General features: G+C 50.0%; 1 non-coding gene across 1 annotated transcript; it reads right to left on the bottom strand.

The window, feature by feature from the left end:
- Positions 1-155: 155 nt before the first annotated feature.
- LOC147672865 (U6 spliceosomal RNA) lies at positions 156-262 on the bottom strand. Its single transcript, XR_015303481.1, has one exon. It is a non-coding gene; the product is annotated as a U6 spliceosomal RNA (small nuclear RNA).
- Positions 263-13,666: the final 13,404 nt, after the last annotated feature.

The following is a 13,666-nucleotide window of genomic DNA, read 5'->3' as shown; positions in this document are numbered from 1 at the left end:
AAAGAGACCACGCGCCGCCGAGGCGAGCACCCCGGAGCTTCCCGGCCTGCCCAAGCGAATCCAGCCGAGGATCCGCGATAACAGAGGGCACGGGGGAAATGCGCACAACAGCCGAATGGGCCCGCAAAAGACCGGGCACCCCCAGGACCCAGGCGGATTCTATGGAACGCTTCACGAATTAGCGTGTCATCCTTGCGCAGGGGCCATGCCAATCTTCTCGGTAGCGTTCCAATTTTAGTATATGTGCTGCCGAAGCGAGCACCAGAATCCGGGCAGGAGGGCCGAGACCCCCACCGTGAACAGAGTCACCGGCGGCAGACCGAGACGAGGCCCCAGGCGCTGTAGCCCACCGGGGTCCGGGTGATACCAGGCAACGAAGGAAGATCCGACTCAGTCGATCCGCCTCCCCCTAGTCGGACCCTGCGGACAGGACAGCCCGAAGGGCCAGGGCCGGCTACTCCGCTCAAGAAAACAATCCCCGAGCAAGGAAACCAAAGGGAGCGAAAACAGCACCCCCCCCGAAGGCTGACACAGCTCCACACCACCAGGACGACTGTCAAGACCTGGGGGCATTGAAGCACAGGCGCAAACGACGGCAGGTCACCCTGTTAGCCAGGAGGACCGCCAGCAACTTCCGTGTTGCGCGACTGCCGGAGACCCAATCGACCCAGCGCCCAAGGGCGCCCCCCCCTGAACGAACCAGAGGGGAGGACGGGGCCCACCGAAGGAGGACAAGCCCGAGACGGGCACCGAAGGGACCACCGCCCCTAGAGCAGGGAGCCGACGGAGGGGAGCCACCGCCGAACCAGACGAGGCCAAAATCTAACACACCTCCAGACGGGGAACACCCCGACCCCCGCCCGGTGAAGAAGAACCACCAGGCGGGCCAGGAGCCAGTACCCCTAGCCGGCAGCCCCTGGGAACCTTAGGCAGACTCCCCACCCGGAACCAACCGGGCCCGACACTGCCGAAATACTGAAATCAGACGAGATCAGGCGCAGGCAGGGCGGAATTGCCCTAGACCCCACGGGTCAGAAGGCAAACCCAACGGAAGCATCCGCAACCGAGGGCGGGATCCAATCGCAGGCCGCAGCCAACAGCACCTGGTAATCCCAGGCGGACTCCCCTCCAGTCACCAACCCGGCCCGACCCAGCACAACTTCCGAGTACGGACGAGAACAGGTGTTATTGGGTGGTATGGCCACAGGCTCCCGGCAAGCCCTTCAGGGCCGGCCATGGAAGGGGCAGGTACCCCAACCTATCGATAAGGAGGGACTCCGCGGAGAATCCGCAAGGCCAGCCAGCCCGAAGAGCCCAAGAACCGTGCCAGCCACGGCCCAAGATGGGACGAAATGGAGGCGACAGCCCCCCCCCCACCCCCCCAGGGAACCCCCTGGAGCGGGACGGCCGAAGCCAGGATCTCGGGATGACCAACACGGGAGCGGCCCCACCAGTACCAGACCGGGAAATGCCGAAACCGGGGCCCGGAAGCCCCCAAGAAAGTACCTTGTGGCGACCGACATCCCGTATCCGGGAGGAATGGCCGAAGGGCCCCACCCCTGCCAGGGCGGGACGCCCTTCAAAGAGGACAAGCCGACAAGGACGCCGGAATGGACCCCGCATGTGCGCGACCTCCCCGCCAGAATAGCGCACCACACGTCCGAAAGGGTCGCAAGGCGTATGTACAAATGCCTCCGCGGAACCCCTCCCGGCATTCCCCCCGAGGCGACCACTCCCGGACACCCATAAGGAGGAGGCCAAGCATCCCCTGGAGAGAAAGTAGCCAACTAACATCATCAGGACCTTTTGAGCCCAAGCCCCGTTGCGGCGGGGAATCGAACTCCGGTCCCGGGCTAGACCATAGTATTAGAGACTGCTGCTCTAACCATAGGGCCACAATCCTCCACCAGGGCCATACACCCCCCCCCCCGGGGCCACCGAGAGGGCGACGAGGCGAGGAGGGGGCAGGGCCACCCGCCGCGCAAGGACCTCGATGGGACAGCGCGGCAACACCAGGAGACCCCGCAGAAGGTGACAGAAGAGGAGGTTGAACCCCCGCCACCTGAGGAGAGGCATCGCAGCACAGACGAGCACCCGCCGAGGCGGTGAAGTGCACCCAGTACTCGGGGTAAAACGCCGTCTGTAAGTCCGCAGTCAGGGACTGCACGAGGCAAGGACAAGAAATGTAGCACACCACACATGTCTACATTAAGTAGGTCAAATTAATTAAACCTGACCACAGGCACACGTTAAGTGAGTAAAATGGACAAGCCCCCTTGAAAATATCCCACCTTGGGACACTCCTACAGCACAGGCAGGACCCTGGCCCGTGAGGGCTGTCCCCACCACAGGCACAAGCCTCACCTTCGAGCCACGGCTCATTGGACCAGTCGAGGATCGAACACCGGACTCACAGCCGAGCCCGACGCGTTGTCCGCTGCCTGCCGAAGGCAGAACGCTTCGCAGCGCCCGCAGGGGAACCCCGGCGTGCACGGCCGCCAAGGCAATCCTCGGCACCATCTTGCCAACCCCGCCCACAAGAGGCGGGAGCCCGCCGGAGCCAACCCCAGCGCGGCCAGCAGCCGCGGGCCGTTGGGGAGGAGAGAGCAGTGACAAAAAAAACTCTCGGACGCCGGCGCCGCGTTGTGCTGAGACCCAGGCCGGTCCGATGGGAGCACCCGGACCCGGCCAGTTGATCCCCCGAGGACCCGTGGACAAACGAGGGAGGACCGCGCCTGCCCCCGCCGAGTAAGTGACAAAACACCCGGTCAGGCACCGCGCGCCACCTACACGGTCCACGCAGTGGTCTTCCGCTGTGCCCTATACTGAGACAGGGAAAATACAGATACATGCAGCGAAAAAGACGTTACCTGCAACTATAACTGAGACAGGGGTCTTAACGTCGTGCAGAAGCGCTTGCAGACCTGAGAACAAATAAACGCAGTTCCAGGCAATGGCATAATGTGAAGCACGAGCACCCGTTTCAAACTGAGGTGCATGAAATCAAGACAGGCAGGAATACAACCCGAAAGCTGTTACACTTTAAGTGAGATGCCCCACGCAGAGCCATACACACAGCCCTGGCATTTCCATGAAAACACGACACCCATCGGGCAGCCCAGCTACCCGACGGGTGTAACTTGCAATTCACATATCCATGTAAGCACACCTAGGTGCATAAACGCCAAACGGAGCGCTGGACCCCAAAAGCCCACACAGTGGCCCGGGCCCTTCGGTAACGACCTGGGGATACACGGGGATGCCCAAACACCCCATATCCCCTGCCGCCCCCCCCCCATATAAACCACTGGCACGCTATAGCAGCACCTAACCGGCCCCACAGGACCGGGGGCAGGAAGAGGGGGGAGGATTTCTAGGCATAAGGCACCAGAGACCGCTAGAGCAGGTCCACCACCTTAAAACCCCAGGGCCGGCTCACGCCGGCCCATCTTATCTGTACCGTGCTCTGGAGAGAGTCGTGCAGAACAAAAAAAACAGGCTGAATGGTTGGGCCGGCCCGCCTCTTATAGAGGTCAGGTGGGACTGGTCGGCCATGTTGGGAGGGGGTGGGAGGTGGTTTCATTTTGCTTTGGAGGGTTCTGTTGTGGAGCTGAAGCTCACTTTGTAACTCAGGGGGCGAGGAAGACTAACGAGGAGGTAATGCCTTATTAGGAACACAGGGCAAACTTAGTTTGAACACTGTATGCCTTCTGCAAGGCACTGCTTAGGCCCTCACCTCACATTGAGTGACTAGGTTAATCAAGACTCTGTCATTAACTGTGTTTGACTCTCTATATATAGACTCCAAGCTATGCAAAGTTACTACACGTTCTTGTTTTCAAGGCACACGTTTTTACAGGTATGTAGCCTGGAGGAAACTGCATTGGGAAAAGTGGTGAGTAGTAGGGAAGATGTGGAGATTCAGGATCGTCAACGTACATCTGCACAGTATTTGCCATACAAAATTGGTATTTGAAAGAAATTCAGTTATTGGTTGAGGGGGGGGGGGGGCTACTCAAGCAGCAACCACAATCCTTGTCAGGTTGAGGCACTAGCAAACCCCAAATTACCACGTGCTCAACAATCTGGTTGCTTGATACAAAACAGCCAGGCTTAGCTTAGAGGCAATGAGCAAAGTATTCATGAAGCACTTCAAACAATAATAAAGCGAAACAACAACACAAGGCACATCCCATACTAATTGAGATACATAGAGTAAATTCTAATAAATAAAACAAGACTTAAACAACAAAAATCAAATCAGTAGAAAGAGAGCTATGCCAGTTTAAAGATTGAAATAGTACAAAAAGGTGCAAAGCGCCAACTGTGGATATCTGGTCACGCTGGACTGGGACAAAGCCACAAGCCCAGGCCATGTGCAATGGAGTATGGACTGGCTACAGGGACCCAGTTAGGCTAGCTGAACAAGAGTACCTTAAATCCTGGTTGTGGAAGCGTGTGAGGTCCCACAGATCAGTTGCGCAGCCGAGGCGATGTGACGGTTCCAAAGAGCTGTGGTAGTGAGATGCTAGGTCCTCCATCATCATCATCAAGGATCCCGTCGACGATGGCTTGCTATGCCAAGTCCGGTGTCGAGTGGTAACGGAAATGCATCGGTGCCATAGAACTGCGAGGCTGCTCTAACTTGCGTTGTCGTCAAGGCTCCTGTCGACAAGGTATTTGAGATGCGAGGGCTGGCGTTAGTGAATATTCGCACAGCTGTGGCTCCGATGCAGCCTGTAAGATCGATACCGAGTGCTTGCGCTGGGTGAAGCCCTCAAAACAGAGGCGATGTGTCAGTTCTGCTCAGAATTGTGCCACGCAGCAAAGGTGATGCATCAGTTCTGCTGGATCCACAAATGAGTTGGAAGAGCACCTTCAGGCCCACTTCCAATAGTCTAGGACTGGGATGGCACCACTTGGCAGGTTAGGACTCACAGATGACATAGTCCAGGTGCTGGGTTCAAGGTTGGTCCATTGTTTCCTGTTTATCTGTGGACGTCTTGCTCTACGTTAGAATGGCTTCTATTCTCCCCGGACGGGTTGATATTACGAGGTTGGTGTAAAACTGGCAGCACCCCCTCCCCCGCCCTGCAACTCCGCTGTTCTTATCATCTGGGAGGACCTTCTGGGATTTTGAACTTTGTATTCATTGGAGATTTGTTTCGAGGTTTCAAACTACATCCTATCTTTAGTCGTGTTTAAACCATTTTTTTGGGTGCCCCCTTCTGGACATCGGCACGCCAACTACGTATGCCCGATTATGAGCCATAGATTGTTGTCCTTCCAGCAGAATTCTTTGGGACCGAAGATTACCTTATGCCTTTATATTTGCAGTCTAAGATAATATTATGATTGTGGAAGCTACTTCGAAATTAAGCCCCTGTATATAAAAACAGTTTGAAGGACTGCTGGATTATATTCTAAAGAACATTTCTATCAAAAATCCATATCAATCAATCAATCAATCAATCAATCAATCAATCAATATATTTGTATAGCGCGCTACTCACCCTGAAGGGTCTCAAGGCGCTGGGGGGGAGGGGTCCGTTACTGCTCGAAAAGCCAGGTCTTGAGTTGCTTCCTGAAGGAAAGGTGGTCCTGGGTTAGTCGAAGGAGTATGGGGAGGGAGTTCCATGTCTTGGCTGCCTGGTAGGAGAAGGATCTTCCTCCGGCGGTGGCTCTGTGGATGCGTGGAATGGCGGCGAGGGCGAGGCTGGTCGACCGTAGCTGGCGGGTGGGCATGTAGAAGGTCAGGCGGTTGTTGAGGTACTTGGGGCCTAAGTCGTGGAGAGGCTTGTGTGCGTGGGTGAGGAGTCTGAACGTGACCCTCATGCTGACGGGAAGCCAGTGCAGGTCTCTCAGGTGGCCGGAGATGTGGCTGTGTCGGGGGATGTCCAGGATGAGTTATGCGGAGGCGTTCTGGATGCGTTGGAAGTTTGGCTGTGGTTCCAGCGTAGAGGGTGTTTCCGTAGTACAGTCGGCTGGTGACGAGTGCCTGGGTGACCGTCTTCCTGGTTTCGGTGGGGATCCATCGGAAGATCTTTCGGAGCATGCGCAGGGTGTTGAAGCACGATGATGAGATGGCGTTGACTTGTCTGGTCATCGAGAAGGAGGAGTCCAGGATGAAGCCCAGGTTACGTGCGTGGTCCGTTGGCTTGGGAGTGATGCCCAGGGCAGGGGGCCACCAGGAGTCGTCCCAGGCGGAGGGCGATGATCCCAGGATGAGGACTTCCGTCTTGTCTGAGTTCAGTTTCAGGCGGCTGTTCTTAATCCACTCTGCGACGTCTTTCATCCCTTCGTGTAGGCTGGTTCTGGCGGTGGCTGGGTCGTTGGTGAGGGAGAGGATCAGCTGGGTGTCGTTGGCGTAGGAGTTGATGTTGAGGTTGTGTTGGCGTGCGATGGCTGCGAGGGGGCTCATGTAGACGTTGTAGAGGGTGGGGCTGAGCGTTGATCCCTGTGGTACGCCGCAGATGACTTCGGTGGCCTTGGATCTGAACGGGGGGAGGCGGACTCTCTGGGTTCTTCCGGTGAGGAAAGAGATGATCCACTCCAGTGCCTTCTCTTGGATTCCGGTGTTGCTGAGGTGCTGCACTAGGGTGCGGTGGCAGACAGTGTCGAATGCTGCGGAGAGGTCCAGGAGGATGAGAGCCGCTGTTTCCCCATTGTCGAGCAGGGATCTGATGTCGTCAGTGGCTGCGATGAGGGCGGTCTCGTGCTATGGATGGCTCGGACGCCGGACTTTGAGTGGTCGAGGGAACCAATTTGTCTCGAGGAAGGCGGCAAGCCGTCAGTTGACGGTCTTCTCGATGACTTTGGCAGGAAAAGAGAGGAGCGAGATGGGGCAGAAGTTCTTGAGATCAAGAGTGGAATCAATTTGCGCCATGACGAAGGAACTGTGGACACATGGTCCTTTTCCGAAACGCGCGTCGGCGCCTTCCTTTTGTTGTGTCGTGCTATGTATATAAATTTTTGTATGTTCTTGTTGTATATTGTTTTGTATGGTAGTTGAGTTTTGTCTGAGAGGTTTGATTGAATTCGGTGGCTGTTTGGTATGAATTTGTTTGAATGAATGATTGATTTCTTTGAGTGTTAGTATAATTGCTTTGGGGCTTTTTGTGAATAGTGTGGAATAGAATCTAATGAAGTATATTAATTATGACGTGCTTCCTGTGATGAATTTTGTGATAAAAAATGAATAAATAAGAACATGACTTTCTAAATATTTCTTGTGTTAGGACAATGTTGATATAAATGTTGGATATATTACCTGGAGAGGTTTTGTTCTTGCTTCAAGTTTGCTGGAACCTTCTTTCACTGAGGCTATAGTCAGAAGGCCATCTAACTAGCTCTTGGAGTTACTCTGCGGTTCTGGGTTCAACAGATTCAGGTTTCTTCTCACCCAGGCAAGAGGACAGCAATCCTTTAAAACAGAGGTCCAGCAGTGTGGCAGTCCTTTCAGCAGCACAACAGTCCTACTTCCTGGCAGAGTATTCACAGGTCCAGAAGTGTGCTGAAGGGGTGGTGCCTGGGGTCCAATATTAAAACCTGGGCCTTCCTTTGAAGTGGGTGAAGCTTCTAGATGTTTCCATCTGAAGTCCACAGGCTTCCTACCTTTCATGTCCTGGCTCCAGACTAACTACAGGGGGTATGCAGCCCTTTATGTGGTGGCCGGGCACAGCCTATTCAAGTGTAGGCAGGGCTGTGCCCAGCTGTGCACTCCCAGTCTTCCAGTGATGGCCCATCCAGGCACACTCTAATATTTGTAGCTGTCTAGGAGGGCTTCACAAAGCGCAACTGTCAGCTACACCCAGTCATGTGATTTAGAGACAAGCTGCACACACTAAATGGCTAAGGCAGTAAAATGCCAACTTTCTAAAAGTGGCGTTTTCAAAATAGTAATTTAAAGTACGACCACCATGAGAAAGGACTTTTCATTACAATTCTAAAGACACCAAACTTGAACTGTGTACCTGCTCACATTTGGAAATTATCACTTATTAGATGAAATAAGGTAGGTTAAATGTTAGCTGATCGGAGAGGTGGGCCTTGCAGTAGAGACAACTAATCTAAGAGTTCTTTACTACCAGGACATATAACAAAAAAGTACATGGCCCACTTTTTAAATATATTGCACCCTGCCCACTAGGCTGTCAGGGCCTACCATAGGGGCGACAAATATTAATACTAATAAAAATACATTTTCTAAAGTGCATGAGGTGTACCTATGCTAGATACAGGTATCCGCAGTTCGAAATGCAACTATTAAACTCCCAGAGATCATGCAATAAAGAACCAAGTTTTATATTTCTTCCTGAAAACACACTTTGACTGGATTTGACGAACAACCAGTGACAGAGCATTCGATAACTTTGATTCCATATAGCTGAAAGAACTTCCACCTAAGCACACTTTCTTTACTTTGGGAACAGACGTTAGCATCTCCCTTCCCGATATTAAGTTTGTAGTTGGATATATGGTCTAACTGCAGATTGAAGGTACTGTGGTCCTTTGTTAGCAAATGGCTGGTGACATTAACACAAGGCTTTAAATGAAGACCTCTGTTTCATGGAAGTCAGTGCAGCTTCTTAAGTATCCAGGCTTTGGTAGATGCAGTAGGAGAAACGCAGCAGCGTTCTGCACTCTTTGGAGTCTTCTGAGCTGGCCCTGTGTGACTCCAAGATACAACACATTGCAGTAATTAAATCTAGATACAATCAGAGCCGGAACTATTGCTATTTCCTGCTGGCTCTGGCAGAAGGCACAAAATGTTTCTCAACATCTTGAGCAATCCAAAGGATTTTCCTGTCACTGCAGTTATTTGGCTTTCAAAAGACAGTTTTCCGTGGTACTAAATTAATTGGGATCAGGTAGTGGGCCCAAATCCTTGGGGCCATCCTGCAGTGGACCAGATGTTTCAGTGACTTCCCCAGGTCAGAACCTCCGTCTTTCCAGCACTGAGCATAAGTAAGACAGATCCAGTCCTTCCACCTGGCAACCTCTAGAATGCAAAGGCATAAAGACGAAGGCATGCGGAAAGAGTTCTTTGACAGCATGATGATAAGCTGCGTGTTATCCACATATGAGATGGTGGTAATTCAACAGTGCTCAATGACATCCGCAAGCAGTTGCATGTACAAACTGAACAGTGTTGTACTCAAGGACGAGCCCTGCGGCCCTGCGGTACTCCATGTTTCAGTGGAAGCACTTTTGACTGGTATGGTTTTTGCGATATCTGAGAAGTATGCCCCTGCAAAAAAGAGGCAACCCAGCTCAGTGCTTTATAGGCCATTCCACTGTTCTAGAGTCTCTCAATCAGGATGTTGTGGGACACAGTGTCGAAAGCAGCACTGATATCCAATAATAACAATGCCGCAGATTTGCCTGCATCCAAATCTGACAGATTGACTTTGTCGCCAGCAACAAGGTTGACTCAGTACTGGATGAGAGGTGAAATCCCGATTGTATCCTTTGGTGTAAGTTGTGGCTCTCAATAAAGCTCAAAAGCTGTTTATTAACAAACTTCTCTGTGATTTTGGAAAATAATGGAAGCAGCAAGGCCAGGCATTAGTTTTCTGGCTTAGTGGGATCCTACAGCAGTTTTTCTAACAGTGGGATCACCACAGCATGCTTCCATTGCCAAGGTACCTGGCCAGAGTCCAGAGACTTTTAATCAGTTTGTCTAATACTGGATGAACCATCTCCAACTCTCTTTCAAAAATGGATGGGGTAGCAGGGTTCAGCAGCAAGCATGACTTCACCTATCACATAACAAGGTCAGCTCCTGAGGCTCAATCAGCCCTAAATTCGACAGCTTAGCGCTATCTTCTGGGCGGTCGAACCAAGAGCTCATGCAAGGGTATCTCTGGCTTCTTCAGGAAAGTAGTTGTATATCTTGGCCACCTTTTCCATGAATAACTGAGCCAAGACATTTTGTGTCATTCTTATCAAGAAGCTGAGACTTGAGATAGTGATGAAAGTGACTTCACAACCACAAATGTTTTGAGGCAAAAACATTGGGCTGCCTGAATTTTATTGGTGTAGAATTCATGGTGAGCTTTCTTAATATGACACTGGTAAATCGTTTGTGCTGCCACATAGTCCCATTTACATGTGGGATCATATGCCTTGTACCAAAGGCACTTGAGGCGCTTACACTTCGTTTTTAGAGCTAGCAGGTCCTCCTTAAACTAGTCAGCTGATGGTTTTTGTCTGCGGAAGATCTTGGGGCATATTACCAAGCAATAGCGATAATTATCGCTATTGCTTGGTTAGAGACAAAAATTTACCGCAGAGATGCAGCGATTTTTATCGCAAATAAACCTTGGTATTACCAAGGTTTATCGCAAATGCTATAAAAATCGGCCGCAATGCATGAATATCGCTGAAAAGTTAGCGATATTCATGCATTACCGAGCTAATGCTCTTAGCCATGCTATCCACCTCCCATTGGATAACATGGCTAAGAACTGCTCAGGGCAGGTGTTAGCTTTTGGAGATATTCGCGCTTAGCGCGAATATCTCCAAAAGTTGGTAATAGGAGATAGCGATGTTAGCGACTGTTTCCAGTCGCTAACATCTTGGCACACCCACTTTGCATGTCATTAGTGATAAATATCACTGACATGCAAAGTGGGGCCCAAGATGGTCGCTATCTCCTACTAGCTGTCACTAACTGGTGTTAGCGACAGCTAGGTAATAGGGAGATAATTTTATCTCCACTTTCTTGGCTTTTAAAGCCAAAAAAGAGGAGATGAACCCCCTTGATAATATGCCCCCTTATTCTTCAGCTGAGCTATTTTGTGTAATGCTCCATTAATCCACTTGTCAAATTGTGCGTTAGTTATATCAATAGAGCTATGCAGAACAAATAGGCCAGCTAGTGACCAGAGCATCACAAAATGTAGGGGTGGTAACTTTGACCGACTGCCGTGCCCCTGTCAAAAGTGCTGAGGCATGACAAATGGCTGCCTTCTCATGATAGGCTAAAACAGGAATGGCGAAATGGACAAACCAAATGAGGGAGTAGGCTGCTAATAACTATAGCAACCACATTTGGAAAAATAGGGTCAAGAATATGCCCAAATTTATGTAAAGGGGAGGTCACAAGTTGAGCAAGCTGCAGCCCCTCCAAATCTGCGGCGACAGAGAAGTGTCATTGTCAAAATGCAGATTAAGATCTCCAACTACTGTAAAGTTTGCATACCGCAGCACCAGAGGAGACAACACATCTGTTAACAGTGAGATAAAATTAGAAGCAGGGCCTGGTGGGCGATTAATCAGATTGCCTGATATTCTGCAATTACTGGTCAGTGCCAGAGAGAAGAAGGCTGCTTCACTTTCTTCATTATTCAGCTCGGAGAAGGTACACTGTATCGATTGCTTAAAAATTATCGAAATCCCCTTCCTCTCTGCACTTGCCTATTAAATCTCATGATGGCAAAACCTTTGGGAATGGCTTGAAGAAGGTCAGGGGAGGAGTCCGCCATAAGCCACGTCTTAGAAGACTACACCTGTCTGTTGATCTTCCAAAAAATCATAAATTTCAAATTTGTATTTGAGTTATGACCTACAATTGCTAAAAAGAAATGTTACCATGTCCTTAGGTATATGAATTACCTTGCCTTCTGGGTAAGTCGTTGGCGGAGCCCTGAGTAGGTAACCGCAGTCCTTACACTAAGTCTCTGCCATAACAATATCGAAGACATGATGGCAGGCATTAGGTGGGGAATTGGCAAGCTCCAGCAATACCTGTTTAGAATATTAAATATAAAAAAAAAGGTTTGAGTCTGGCAAAAGGTGTATTTTGTCAGATCAACATGGCAGTTTAACAACTGCACACACAGGCTGCAAAGGCAGACCTGAGACATGTTTAAAGTGCTTCTGAAGTGTGTGGCACGATCAGTGCTGCAGGCACACTAGTAGCATTTAACTTACATGTCCTGGCCACAGGTAATGCCACTTTACTAGGAACTTCAATTAAATTAAATATGCCAATTGTGTATAAGCCAATTCTACCATGTTCCAGGAAGTGAGCACATGCACATTAGCACTGGTTAGCAGTGGCAAAGTGCACAGAGTCCTAAAACCAGCAAAAATGAAGTCAGCAAAACAGGAGGTTTAAATGCAAAAAGTTAGGGGAAAACTACCCCAGGGATACCAGGTTTAACAGTATGACTGATGACGCAGGAAAATATGAAGTGGAATAGATACTGGTTGCAGAAAGAGAACACCAGGCCTACTTAATCCGCTCAATTTCCTTCCCACTCTACCTGCACCCGCATGTTTTTCTCCATTCTAACCATATGACCTCGAACTAAGGTGGTAATATCACCAGGTTTAAAACCGAGATGTGTGGCAAAGGAGGTACCCCAAAGCAGTGGCGTGAGGTAAAATGATACCCCCATACCCCCAGAATGTAAAGAGATGTCCCTGAGTCTCCATTCTCTCACAGATATTCAATGACCTTGGGGCGAAACAGAGCCTTACTAAAGGGTTGGGGGTTCCCTTGCACCAAAGGTGCTTCAGAGGCTAGTGTTATGTCCCGTTCCCAGGGTGATTTTACTGGACAGTACATCTGCAGCACTCTTATCAAGGTCCTAGGGCATTATTTATGAAAATGTGGCGCCGGCCAGCAGGTCACCTAGTTGTGCTGTGTCACTGGCAGAGATATGCAGTGTTTAAGGAAATATGGCTCATTCCAGTCCTTTCTGCTGCGCTGGTGCACAATTGGCTGCCTAGCCCCAATGCAAGGGAAAGAGAGAAAGGCTGGGTCCTGTCTCTGACCGGCTGGACCACTCTTTTATAACAAACACAAGAAAGTGCCGGACAGTCTGGATAGATGCAAACAAATGCGCGCCTAGTATAAGTAATTACTAGGTGGACAACCCGTTAGTGATTGATCACTTATATTTTATGGAAAAGTTTTTGAAACGTTTTTGGCATCAAAGAGTGCACACCACATTCACAAAAAGTACACAAATGCATTGAAACCAAAATACAGTACATAACATTATAACAAACACATACAATGATTATGATTACAATAAACAACTGTGCTATGCCTCAAATTGTAGTGTTATACTGAGGCACCAATCCTGAATTATACATGAACAAGTGGACAGAGGAATGAAATACTAGCCTACTTGTTTCCACCACCCTGGACACGTGTTAGTTTAGACATATGGTGCAAAAATAGGAACACACAAAAAACTAAGTAGACATGTGGAATTTGTGCGAATTCTGTTCCTATTGTGCCCTAATATTCGCAGTGTCTGGGTGGAGCAGGACGCCGACGCGTTTCGAACCCATAGAATAAGTAGAGGGTTCTCCTCAGGACAAGGATTGGGGGTCGTTGTTTCTGTAAATTTAAAAAAATGGTATCAATGGAATGTTGACTACCACCTTGCTTAGACTACCACACTGTACATACACGTAAGGGTACCTTAGACTTGCAATGTCAGGAAACTCTCTGTGGGTTTTCCTGTGGGTGAGATGATATAAACCCTAATTAATCACTCTGCCACATAAAATACGTGAGCCTCCAAATGATCAGGGAAAAATGGGCACGTACCTTGGTGGATACACCACTATGAAGTGGGAGGGGTGCCGGTGTGCGTTAAATCAGGAGTAACAAGGATTATGCCTAAGGAGATAAACATCGCTG

This window comes from Lissotriton vulgaris, unplaced genomic scaffold (assembly GCF_964263255.1).
Source record: "Lissotriton vulgaris unplaced genomic scaffold, aLisVul1.2 SCAFFOLD_408, whole genome shotgun sequence".
Classification (NCBI taxonomy): Eukaryota; Metazoa; Chordata; class Amphibia; order Caudata; family Salamandridae; genus Lissotriton; species Lissotriton vulgaris.
This window is presented reverse-complemented; position numbering and strand designations above follow the sequence as displayed.